This window comes from Anopheles moucheti, chromosome 2 (assembly GCF_943734755.1).
Source record: "Anopheles moucheti chromosome 2, idAnoMoucSN_F20_07, whole genome shotgun sequence".
Classification (NCBI taxonomy): domain Eukaryota; kingdom Metazoa; phylum Arthropoda; class Insecta; order Diptera; family Culicidae; genus Anopheles; species Anopheles moucheti.
In genome coordinates this window covers 33,086,197-33,100,206 of record NC_069140.1, presented here as the reverse complement: position 1 = coordinate 33,100,206, position 14,010 = coordinate 33,086,197, and positions in this window count along the sequence as shown.

Sequence of the window (14,010 nt, the reverse complement as noted above, 5' to 3'; positions counted from 1 at the left end):
CTCACTAAGATAATTTATTATTTATAAAATATTTTTTTGATTTATTTATTAATTTATTTTGATAAGACTTATAAACGTTTGACTAGAAATTTAACAAACTAATAGGTGAATAAAGCTAAGTAATTTTACTGTTTCAAACAATTTCATAAATGTATTTATTAAAACTTGCAAGAAAAATACAGCCCTTGCATATCCGGAGCTACACCAGCTCCATGCGTGGACGATCAGAACAACACTTTACGGGGGTCGTTTGGTGTCATTCTAATGAACTGACTAGCCCACCGGAACCTGGTAAATGTAATTCTTATCTTTTGACATCTTTGTGTGATCAAAAACTACCACAAAATGTTTGAGACGACCACCTTTCCGCCTGAACTGAACCACTGTTCACTGTTTCGTTCAAAGGAACAAATAAAAACAAAACCAAAGGGCGTAATATACAGCATTTCATCCCTGCTTTTTTCGTCTGTGTGTGTGTTTGCTAGCTGGTAAATACTGCTCTGGAGCTCTGGCCCATCCCGTCCGATGCTAACTGAATTCACAATCAACGATGCATCAATTGAGCGAATGGTCAAGATGCTGGAGCGCAGCGTGTCCGTGCGAAAAATTTCCATACCGAAATCGTGAATATTTTATTGTGATTTTATCGCCCGAATGTCTGCAATTTGTACTGCCACATCATTCTCGCAGTGGGCATTATTAATTTTTGCCTTTTACTTTCTTCAATCAAAGCTCACTGCTTCATAAAACAACATATTGCAGAGGAAAACACGAGGGACAGTTAGAGGTAAAGCGCTGAAGTACACTTTCATGTTCATTAAAAAGCATTTCTACATCGTTCTGCCATTCGATGTGGCGTGTTTCAAAGTGTTAAATATTCGTGTACTTTGTGCCATAAAATCGCGCGAAACTATTAAATGTTAATGAGTACAATTTAATTGTAACTTCATTGTGTATGTGTGTGAGTGTAAGCAATTTCACCATTAACGGTGCAATTACACAGTGCTTCTTAATGTACACCCAACGCGTAAAGAGTGCAATTAATGTGCGCTCATCGGAAGTAATCGTACGTGCAATGATGCAACTGCAGCAACGTTGTGCAAATTTCGCCATAAATTTCCAATCCAATTGAACAGCAAAACCGCCACAAAGAGTGGGACAATTGTTGCCTTGCTGGTTACCCTGGTGAAATCAATTCTCAATTTTCCAGGGCCATCCAGGAAGTTAAAAAGGCAAGAAAATAGACGAACCGAACAGTAAGCAAACAAATAAAACAAAATATGATCAAAAGAACAGCACGTCAAACACATCCGAGCCGCGGCATTTCACCGTAAAGCTACGCCATTTTTATGAGCGAATTATATTGATTTACGTACGGGGCGCGTTTCGGCAAACAGCAAATTCGTACTGGGAGCTTTTCGGACATAAAACCCACCCGCCCGGAACCGCCCAAAACCCCCATCCGGTGACGGCATTTTAATTGGTCCGCATGAGAGAGAAGGGAGAAAAAAACAACGATCCCCGTGTCCGTGGTCATGGCTCGTTCGCTTGCTGACCGTTGCCCGGGGTTGGTCCATAATACGAAACGACATTTCCGCTTTCCGGTTGATTGCCGTTGTTGCACATTACTCATAAAATGTCGGCTATAGCTGGCCGGTTTTCCCGCACCATCCTCCACCAAATGTCAACCGCGGAACCTCACCCGACCGCAGCCTGGTTGGTTCAACAATGGTCAGGTGACCTACTTTGGGTGTGTGGGGGGAGGTGGGGAGGCTTTGAGTAACGGAAACGTTGCCCGGCCGGCCCGGGAAGGGATACGTTCCGGGTCGATTTAATGACACCGATATCCGGTCCAAACGGTGGTCCAGTAACTGGGTGAACGCGTGTAGAGAAGAAGCATAAAAATGGCGAAAATCACGAACACACCCCAGATACCGAGACACGGCTATGAGCCGCCCAAATGTCTGTGGCGCGTACCGACTGCTCCCTGCGGTCGATTGTCCGTGGCAAATGGTCCGATCCAAAAGCGACGATCGGCAGAACGCGCGTCCGAACGGAAACTCGCGCCAGGCTCGGTAAAGTTCAACGGCAGGAAATGAAAAAGCCATTTCCTCTGGCTAACGTGTGAATGCGTGCAGTAGTGAAGGGAAAATTAGTTCCAGCATGTTCTGGAGGACATGTGTGTGTGTTCTTTATTCTTCCCGCCTGGTTGGAATTCTGACACGCCTAAACAGTGCACTGTGCCTGTCCAGAAGAACCGTTTCGACTGTATAATTGAGCCATCAACACGCCATTATGCCCGGGCACTTGATGCCACTTTCATCTGCATAAACACACACTTACTTCATCGCTCAAAAATTGTCCCCATTACCGTTTCTGCTCCAACGCTTTACAGCTCACAGCAAAACTCACCTCACCCTGAAACAAAAGTGCTTGCGAAATACTAAAACTGAAACTTTCTAATGCCACGTCAAAGCACAAGCTCTGTTTCGGCAAACCTTTCGACCTGATCACCTCATCCGAATGGGAGATCGTCCAACATAAAAAAACAAAACGGGAAAGTTTTTCATCTGTGCTGAAAATTGCAAATTGCACATCAACCACCGAGTGTGTGCATGTGTGGGTGGGTGTATGCATGTGGACGATAAACTTCCAGCATCGACAGCAGAACTTTCCCATGCAGGCAACTCAGCACAACCATCAACTCCTCTCATGACCGATGTGTATGGATGTGTGTGTGTGTGCTTGAGTTGCATAAACTACTAATAAACATCATCGCAGTAGGCAGAACGGGCTGACACGGGCCATCCGACACCACTACCACTATGCAAATCACGATCCCTACCCACCCCTGTACCACGCAATTGCATTGGATAATTAGAAATGTCCTTGCAGCATGGGCACCCGCCCCGGACCCAGCGGACTCGATCATTTTTACCCGTAACATCCGTTAATGGTAGCGCCGGGCCGTTCGGTCCAGTGCAGCCGTAGAAATTGTTCCATCATTTACCCGGGGCACGCTCGGCACTCGTAAACTGTACCGCACCAACAATGAAACTTTGATGAACGATGGGAATAATCGTGTTTTATGATCATGACGGTATTAAAAGTTGTCATCCGCTGTTCGTTGACCGTGATAGTTGGAGCCGTGATCCTAGCCGGTAAGAAGTTCGTTCCTATACCTCGCATGGGTTCAGGTCAGTTTTTTTGATGGATTAGGCGGCGGAGATGGAGGGTTTGCGTTCGCATCCGGGGTATGGATGTGATGGAACTTTTCAGCAAGCGACTCAAAACGATCGCTCGCTAGGTAGTTAAAGTTTATACGATAGTTTACAGTTTGGTTGCGTGGCATTATTTTGAGCAAAAAAAAAAGAAAAGAAAAAACCAACGGACAGAAACGTTTTTATTTTTCCTACATTATTACTTCACTGTTGATTCGCGCTTGAAATTGATTTCATTTTGAGCGCCATTTTATGGACGGCTGTTAGTGTTTGGTTGGGTGGCGTGATAGAGGAAAACAATTATCATGTGAGATGGGGATTAGTAACAGAAAAATGGAGTGAAATAATAAAAAAAACAACTGTGATGCACTGTCGCTTTCAGACGAACAGGAATGAGGTAACCTACAGGATTTATCATTAATGTCGGACACCTGCTAATGATCTAACTTTTGCACTAAAACAAATGGTTTGATTCTAGGGATTTCCATACGAGTTCCCTTCCACGTAGCCGGATAGACAAGACCAGTTAACTTGTCAGTGGAGGATCAATCCCCTTGGAGGCCCAGGGCGGAATTTTTCAAGGGGGGCCCATAATTTTGCTACGGCATTATCGGTGTTAGGGAGATGTACTTCAAACATGATGTAACAACACCAGCAAAGTCTCGGAAAGAAAGCTCCTTTGCGTACATCTCAGAGTTCTGTTGCGTAGCCCTGTAAACGGGGCTAGTAATCTAGTCTCTATATATAAACGTTTGTATGCGCTAAGGAGAACCATAACGCCACTACTTGGATCGCCATTAGCTGGTACGAAATTCCATACAAAACCAGCTGTTTTCAGATTGCCGATACCAGGAGAGCATCCACAGAAAAGGTAGCACCTAGTACAGCAATTTTGGTCGAAAACCGCCGAAAGGTATGCAATGTTTAAACACTAACTTTCCCGTCGGTGGAGAAAAATTTCTTCGAAAACTACCAGTTTCTGAATGTATAGTACCAGGAGAGCATCCACGGAAGAGGTAGCTCCTGGTACTGCGCCGTAAGGTATGCAATGTTTATACACTAACTTTGCAACCAACTTGCAATGCGCCGTCAGGTATGCAATATTTATACACTAGCCTTGCAACCAACTTGCAATGCAAGTTTGATGCTTGCAAGAAACTTGCAGCAAGATGGCGCGCAAGATGGCGCCCAACTTCGTACTTGCATGCAACAAACTTGCATGCAAGCTTGCATGCAAACTTGCATGCAAGTTCTTGCAAGCAAATTCTTGCATGCAAACTTGCATGCAAGTTTGTATGCAAGTTTACATGCAAGAACTTGCATGCAAGTTCTTGTATGCAAGTTCTTGCATGCAAACTTGCATGCAAACTTGCATACAAACTTGCATACAAGCTTGCATGCAAACTTGCATACAAACTTGCATACAAACTTGCATGCAAACTTGCATGCAAACTTGCATGCAAGTTTGCATGCAAGAATTTGCTTGCAAGAACTTGCATGCAAGTTTGTTGCATGCAAGCTTGCATGCAAGTACGAAGTTGGGCGCCATCTTGCTGCAAGTTTTTTGCATGCACCAAACTTGCATTGCAAGTTGGTTGCAAGGTTAGTGTATAAACATTGCATACCTTACGGCGCATACCTAGTGTATAAACATTGCATACCTTACGGCGCAGTACCAGGAGCTACCTCTTCCGTGCATGCTCTCCTGATACTTTAAATTCGGAAACTGGTAGTTTTCGAAGAAATTTTTCACGACCAACGGGAAAGTTAGTGTTTAAACATTGCATACTTTTCGGCGGTTTTCGACCAAAATTGCTGTACTAGGTGCTACTTCTTCCGTGGATGCTCTCCTGGTATTATACATTCGGAAACTGGTAGTTTTCGAAGAAATTTTTCTCGACCAACGGGAAATTTAGTGTTCTGGTACTGGTGCAATTTCGTTTATACTTTAAAGTTACAAAGTCGATATTCTTCTCTGCATTTAATTTATCACATAAAACAAATGTTTTATATAACCAAGGAAGATATTTTTTATCAATTTTCTACCTTGTAAATTGATTTTTTTTGCTATAAATTAACTTTGTTGTAAAATTTTCAAAAATCGCACAATCGGCATAAATTTTTTGGGGCCTCCAACACGGCGAGGCCCTAGGCGACCGCCTACTCCGCCTACCGTTTGATCCGCCGCTGTAACTTGTGATTGCCCTCATGAAAACTGTAGCCAGTGCTTAGAAGTGAGACATTAGGTGACACTGCAAACTTTTTAGTTATATCCGATCTAGCGGCCCGGTGGCATGATGGTAGTGGCGCCGGTCTTCACACGAACGTACCGGACCGAAATCCCATGTGGATCAATCCGCCTAAACAGAACTTTAATCCAGCTACGAGTAAATACATCCAGAGTTAGAGAAATCCAGGAATGACAGGCCTAAACCTCTCTTGAGATTGTTGTGCCGATAAAGAAGAAGAAGCAGTAGTCTTGTGCTGGTCGCTTGACAGTAGACATCATCCTGAAGTGTATCAACAACATCTAAGGATAAAGATCGTAGACATAATGCTCTCTTTGTTTTCCTTGGAAGTTGTAGCAATTGGTCAAACAGTGAAGAAGTAACTGCACGAGATGGACTTGTTTGAAGATTCCGTAAGTTCTGGTGAAACGTTTCACCTAAAATGGTTAAGGAAAACGTTTTCTAAAATTAAACAATCCTCCGAATGGTTTGTCTTATTTGAAGATTATTACTTTTTCGGGTGAATTTCTGAATTGGCAGGTGGATCTAATGCAATAGTTTCGAAGTAAAAGCACGGAAAGGTAGTTCATCTCAATTAGCGAGAAAACGTTAAACTAAATACCAACTTTTTTATTCAAGTAGCCTTTGCCAAGCTGCAGAACAGCTGATGTTTACCACACAATATTACGTCCTGCAGGACAAAAGGATTGAAGCAAACTTAAGTGAATTCAATTAGTTTTCATATTTCCTCATCGCCATTCAAAATCAGTTCATTTTGTTTTGCATTTGTATGCATTGCCTAAAGAAAATCTATTTATTTTTTATATTGTAACTGCTGTATATATAGTGTGACAAACTCTGGTTCTAGGTCTATAACTGTTTTTGCGAACACTGGTATGCAATAATATATAGAATTGGTACAAACGGTTTCGGAAATATTCTTCAAATGAATAGAGATGGTTTACACATTCGTCTGAACTTATGCAATTCACCGAACAGACCACGATGTCATTCGTTGTAAAATAAACTAAACTAGCAGAATAGAACGTAAAGCCAGCACCCGTACGGTTTGTTAGGCACATTGCACAGCTTCCATCAACCTTCAATTTTCGCTGTTTTTTTACCGCAATCATCGTATGGAAACTAACTCACTGCCTGCGGAAAAAACCACTTATGAAGTGTGGTACCCGATACCTATAGTGGCCAGATTGGTTTCTTTACACAAAAAAAATTTTTCCTTGAATTCCCACAGAAAATACACCAAACTTTTACGCGTAAAGGAAAACGCCAACCTGGAAAACCGTTGAAGAACCTTACCGTTTTACACGGTTGAATTAAAACAAAACGAAACGAAACTCCAGTCAACTTGCCACGGAGTGCCCGAGTGGAAGGCAACATTTTAAAAGAAGTTAAATTACACACAACACCAGCATTGCGGTGGGAATCGGTACCGGAAATGGTGTAAGTAACTGGCACAAAACAAGTGCATTAGCAGCAATCTCCACCACAACCTGGCGCTCCCTTGCCCTTTGCTTGCACGAAACCCCCCGGGGAGGAGTAATGCTGTGAATCGGAAAAGTTTTTCCATTACGAAAGCTTCAGCATCTCGCGCGTACTGCTGACACGGTTTGGGCTTTGAATTGTACCATGTTAGGTGTGTGTGTGTGTATGTGTGTGCTTTTAAACATCTCACTTGTGTTTTGAGTTTTCAATTTTTGCCGCACGAGAGCAGGTACGATGGTGTGCACGAGCGAAACAACCGGCAAGGATTTGTTGGTACCACAATAGGGACAAATAGACAAACCACCACTGGTAACTGGTTGGTTGGTTTGACGCTAAGCAACACAAACAGAAAGAATGCAAAGTGGGAATTGTTTTTGATGAAAACATTACAAATTAATGTTGCCTTTGAACGGGGTTTTCGCTTTCCTTGTAGTACATGAAGGTAGGTAAAATAGGGGGGATTGCTTTGTTACGGTAATCTATTAGTAAGTGGAAAATGATTGTTTTAACAATCTTACAAACTTGTTTAGTTGTGCAAATAATTATATTATGCTATACGGTTTGCATACTAGCAGGCGCAAAATGGATTTCTTATAGTGATTTTCATATAGGGTATAAGATTTTTCTTATTCATTTTATAGAGGCTTTGTGGCTACCGACTGATATTCGTCTCATTGCTTTACATCTTGTGTACATTTATTCCTTTGTTTTCCCCAGTTCCCTTAGTTCATCACAATTTACTCCATAATTCAATATCCTTAACAATGTTCAAAATTTTGCTTTCAGTTTTATCGTTTTTAGCTAAAATGGTATCTTAATTATCTATTTTATTTTTTTCTGTATCTTTGACATATTCTGTGCAGTCAGCAAGGATATATGTAACTGTTAAGATCCGTCTTGTCCGTTTTCAGTAACCGGTGACTGTGCGTGTGTCGTGTATGTCCAAATCTTAATCTGGTAGGGATTGCTTGTTCTTTGCTACTCCGGTTGTTCTCATTCTGAAGCGATTGGATCATTCTATTCGAAATCATAACAATTGTATTATTTAATTCCTAATGAGGTCTGGTCAAATAAAATTATTGTAATAGATAGAAATTCAAATCTTGTAAGAGACGTTGTTGTACTGTAAGTTTGAATGTTTCAAAGTTCTGTTTGCACCTTGTAGATAATGATTAACATAAATGTTTAAAATATCTAATAAAACAATCATTGGTTACTACCCGAACTATCGGACTATTAGAAATCGTAAACCTCTCTTATATTACTTGTGTAGACGCTACGTTTTAAAACTTGTGAAGACGGAATTCCATAGTCGGATATTCAACCCTGCATGTAAAAGTCTGGATATGTGCAAATGACAGAATTTGTTTACAGACTCGTTTAATTACGCTGTAGTTTGGCAAAATTTGAAAAATTTCATTACGAATACAGAGTAAAACAAAGAACAATTTGCGCAATATAAATCGGCGGTAAAAAATCACTCGTCGGGAAATTTCACCCAACAGCCATGTGCATGTGCTTTTTTGGTATTAACTGAATTAAAGTTTCAACTTAAATGAACCGTTTTTAATTTTTATTATTTGTTCCTCCAAAAGCCCTAAACAGACCCCCCCTTCCCACACCCCCGCACGGTCCTTCAAAATTGCCAGCTCGGATACACACATTGGTGGTATGGGTGAATGCCAGCCACAACAAACCACTCGACTCGAGCCGGTCGGAATGGTTGTCGTCTGCAGTGCAGTGGCAACCCGCTCGCACCCGGTTCCACGCCCCACCGACCGAACCGACTTTTATGTTAATCTCCAAATAACAGCTGGAGGACAGTTCGTTTCGAAGGTCCCTGGCACATGCAAATGCAAATCCCGTCCCAGTCGGAACTTTCACTTTCTTCCATTCGACGGTGACGCTCCGGAACGGTAGCCGACAAACGTACAAAAGGACCCGGGTTTTGGTCGGAAAGTGTAATCGTAAATAAATCCCAACCCACCACCGCCGGTGGTTTCACGTGATTCACGGAACTCGTCGGCAGAGTGCTTCATCGTACGGTCGCACACATCGAGATGAAGGGTACATGTGGGTTTTATGTGACGCGATCGGCAGCCATGGGAGGTGGCAGCGTATCGTTCGTCGGATATGTAGCCGCACCGGATGAGTCTGTGGTTTTCTTTCGAATGTTAAACTTTATACAATACCGTACATCCTCGGTCGCTTTTCGACGGTTTTCGTGTACGGTTCCGGCTTCCGGGAACGACGCATCCGAAATTGCTTCAACTTGAGCAATGCAGTTGGGGACAGAGAAAACGAGCTTTGCACGAGGAACAAAGTGCAGTAATTAAAACCGCCAGACTGTCTCGTCCATCTTCACGATGGCGTTCGGAGTAGTCCGTTTGTTCAATGAAAAAGCAGCATTAAGATAGTAAAAAAGATAATACATTTTAGTGAAAAAAGAACAATATACGCGGTGTTGGAAATATTTTCCAGCTGATTTTTTTAGAGACAGCGTCAAACAAAAAGATGCGTTCTACTCAAACACTCCAATCCGGTTTCATTTTCCAAACATCACCCGATACAATATTCACTACCAAAATAAGCCCCAATCCGTAACGGCTAAATGTGTGCGATAAAACGGGTCACTTGATACTTCGGCATTCCATTAGAAGCAATTTTGCAGGATACATTCCGGCTGATTTCGAAACGATCTTCATCCCGATCGGTGCGTCGAAAAAGGGATACCAATTAACCAAATTGTACGCCCATTTATCGTCACCGCCACCGTCAGCAGTTGATTTTAATTTCACCTAATCGCCATTCGACGGTTATTTACGATTCCATTAATCGACAGCACACCTTCCATTCGATGTGTTCTTTTTGGGACGGAGGGCTTTTTTTCTCACTCTCGCTCCAAGAACCGTATTTAATCATGTCACTGTGAAGGAAAGGTTCATTAATGATTTGCCGGGGTGGTTTTAAATTGCAAGCCGTTAAATTATTCACACCCATTTTGCTGCCAAAGGAAACAACAAAATACATCTAATACAAAAGTAAGAATAATGCGTTAGCAGCAAGTGTTTCATGCATTCAAACCCCAACACTATAACTCAAATATAATGTTTTAAAATCACAAAAGAAAATACTAGCTTTATATCAATGGCGCCTAGAAGTATGCAATCTACTCTGGATCATAAAACTTTATACCAGCTTTAACAAAACTTCTGCACACTAATAAATATAAAAACAAGTAAATAGTATGAATAAATGTGATTAAGCACATGCAACAAAAATTCTCCGTATCTAAATAAAAGCAACAATATCCAGAACGACGCCTAGAAGTATGCAATCTGCCACACAAAACTGCTTCACCATTTCTCGTACTGTGTTGCTTATCCTGTGGGGTTCATCCAGTGGAGGATCAATCCCCTTGGAGGCCCAGGGCGGAATTATAGTTGGGGCCTCTAATTTTCAAAACGATGCAGGAGAAAAGGGGGACATTGAGGGGACTTAAAATGAGACAAGGCGAAAAGCGCAGTAAGAAGGGGCCTACTCCGCCTACGGTTTGATCCGCCGCAGGGCCGTCCCTAACCATGTTCTTCAATGGCCAGGGCCATCAACATCTTCGAATTTAATATCGGAACCGGCTATATCACTACCAACTCCAGTTACCACTGTAACTGTACTCTTCAAAATGGAGCTACAATCATACGTGCGCCAACTTCGAGAAGCTGCACGTGGTGGAATTTACAACTACAGCATCCAAGGAACACTTTGCCATCGAATTGGTTCGCTCGCTGTGCTTCCGGGGTATTCGCCATGCAACACTCAGTTATACTTCTTCGATCTTAACTTAACTTAACCAAACACTCAAGCACCAGCATTTGGTGGTGAACTTAATCGCTATTGTCTATCCTGTATCCTGGGTATTTATCATACGCAATCCACTAACATGGCTGTTCAGTCATACGTATGAACGCGTGTCTGTTCGCGATGAACTGCGCCTTTGCCTCCTTTCACGTAAACCAGGTATTGACCAGTGCCGAAACAACACACCGACTGCAGGTGAGATGGGTCATGTGTGTTTGTGATGATATCACCGTTAGCACGGAATATACACGGGAGATTGTGCTACATCATCGTGCTACAGGATCCTTAAGGCCAGTGTATGAGACCAACCAGATGATGTGTCCTCTACAGTACCCGTTCCTGTTTCGACGGAGTGAAGAGGGTTTTCCACCACTCATGGTATGTATAAGATACACCGCCGAAGAAGACTGCCGAAACAATCGAGCACTGGGACAAACACAGATAGTGGTGCCGTCATCAATGAGTATGATCCCCAGATGCAGCCGAATGCAGAAGAAAATTCATCCAATCAAATTACTCCACGTAAATATGCCGCGTATATGTTGCATATCCTGGCGGGAGATCGCTCATTCTCTGATGCATTGTGAAGGGTAGTCACCCATCATACGTTTTGCAATACAGAATAAGCGAGTTACTAAGCTGTGAATTTCGATTTTTTTGTTTATTTATTATTTAGTGGATTGTTTAACATTGTGTATCCCATTAAACAAACAACGCAAATTGTATATAATAATAATAATTTGTGTTATGCACAGTCGGTTAGATTTGCATAGCTTTCAGCATTTGAAAACAATAATGCTAGGTCAAGTTTTTGTGTTGAAAGATTACCTCCATGATCATTCGCTCACGTCGATGTTTTAGGCGATGAACAAAAATTTACGGTTGATTTCTGCGGTGAGCTTCTACTTACTGAACTACTTCAACAAATTATTATGTTTTATAGCATTCTTTGATCCATTAGGCCAGTGCCATCTTGTCCGCCATCTTGTCCGCCATCTTGTCCGCCATCTTGTCCGCCATCTTGTCCGCCATCTTGTCCGTCCGTCATCTTGGCCGCCATCTTGGTGGGGGAAGGGAGGGAGGGGGATGGAAGATGTTACCTCTTGAAAAACATGCTCCTGGTATCAGAAATCTGAAAACAGCTGGTTTGTATGAAAAGTTAGTGTATAAACATTGCATACCTTACGGCGCAGTACCAGGAGCTACCTCTTCCGTGCATGCTCTCCTGGTACTATACATTCGAAAACTGGTAGTTTTCGAAGAAATTTTTCTCCACCAACGGGAAAGTTAGTGTTTAAACATTGCATACCTTTCGGCGGTTTTTGAGCAAATTTGCTGTACAAGGTGCTACCTCTTCCGTGGATGCTTTCCTGGTATCGGAAATCGGAAAACAGCTGGTTTTGTATGGAATTTCGTACCAACCGACGGAAAGTTTGAGCGAGATGAAGGATGCTTTCCGTTTTATTTATATTACTTATTAGCGATCGTTCTCACGTGTTTGTAATAGCAATTGTGATGAACAAATTTGTCCCAAGCTGCAGATGTCACCTCTGGGAAACCATGCTCTCCTGGTATCGGAAATCTGAAAACAATTGTGTGCATTGATTTTTTTTTAATTTAGATCAACGATTTCGCAGTGATGATCTTAAACCGTATGGATTTAGAATTGGAAATTTTAAAACAATTTCAGTCTAACAACGATGCAAATGTTACCGAGATTACAGTAATGTAGTTTGATCAGTATTCTACACGGGGATATGATGAAGTGTTTGGACAGTTTGGGATGGGTGGACATAAGCTGGACCTACAATCCAGCTTCGATTAAGTAATAATCAAGAAAAACAGAAATGGTATTCCAAGAACCATGAGGTTTTAATATCAAACGGGAAAGAGAGTTCGAATGATTGCAATATGATTTTATTCATATTCTATAACAATGCTAGCTATGTCGTAGTACACTGACAGATTGTTTCGGTAAAAACATCAATACCGGCTTGCAAACTTGCAGAAATTGTGACAATCGAAATACTAAACACAATAATCCACCACAATACTGTTCCGAAACACGTAGGCTGGACATTTTCACGGTTCAATCGGGGAGAGAAACCACACCACGAGTATCGCAATGGCAATAGCTTGCGAATATTGCGGAAGTGAAAATAAACATGATTTCTATACTAGCATCTAACGGTAGGATCATTTACGAACAGATGAAAAACTCCCGTTCAAGAAATAGAATACGTGAATAGGTTGAAGTAAAAGGGCATATAAGGGTTCACGGGGCGGCCAGATGGTGTATTGGTAGCGCAGCAGGTCGGACCACGGAAAAAATTCATTTGGACCACTAAACCTCCGTACGCAGCACTGACTGTCCTACGGGTAAATAAAATAAAGAAAAGCCAGAAATGGTAGGCTTAAGCATCCTAAAGATGTCGTGCCGATAAAAAAGAAGCAGTTTGTGTACACTGCATACTTCTCTTGCGTAGCCGTGTAACCGGGCCGATATAGCTAATCAAATAGAAACATATGTTTTATATAACCAAGGAAGATATTTTTGATCAGTTTTCTACCTTTTTAATTAGATTTTGTGCTATAAATTAACTCTGCTGCTAAATTTCCAAAAATCGCACAATCGGCACAAATTGTTTGGGGCCCCCAACACGGCGAGGCGACCGCCTACTCCGCCTACCGTTTGATCCGCCGCTGGGTTCATCTCATCCATACTTAAATGTGCTGTCCATAATAATAAATGACCAATAATTCAAAACTGGTTGTGAGAGAATTCTGCGCAATAGACTTGCAAACCATTAGCACATTCATCACCGGAAGGCATTCCCTTCACTCACACCGGTGACCCGGACCAAAGTAACTCAAGAGCCAATCATCTACATTATCATCAGCGATAAGATACACGCTATTAGCTACATTCCCGCAGTAGTCACGCTCATCAACTTGAAAGCATTTCCAGACCACCTCCCAAAAGCTTCCCCAAACTCTCTCCCGTTCAATATTTGCCCTAGACCGGTCGGCACCACCAAAACTGAAATCTACATGAAACGGTCCGATTCCACCGAAAATTACTTATCATTCGTGTGCGTTCCATTCGCAAAGCCTTGGGACCTTGGCCTCGCGAGCAGCAACTTAAGAACGGGGCCCGAGCACCGTCCCCGGGAATGGTTTTTTGGAATGCGGTGCCACCG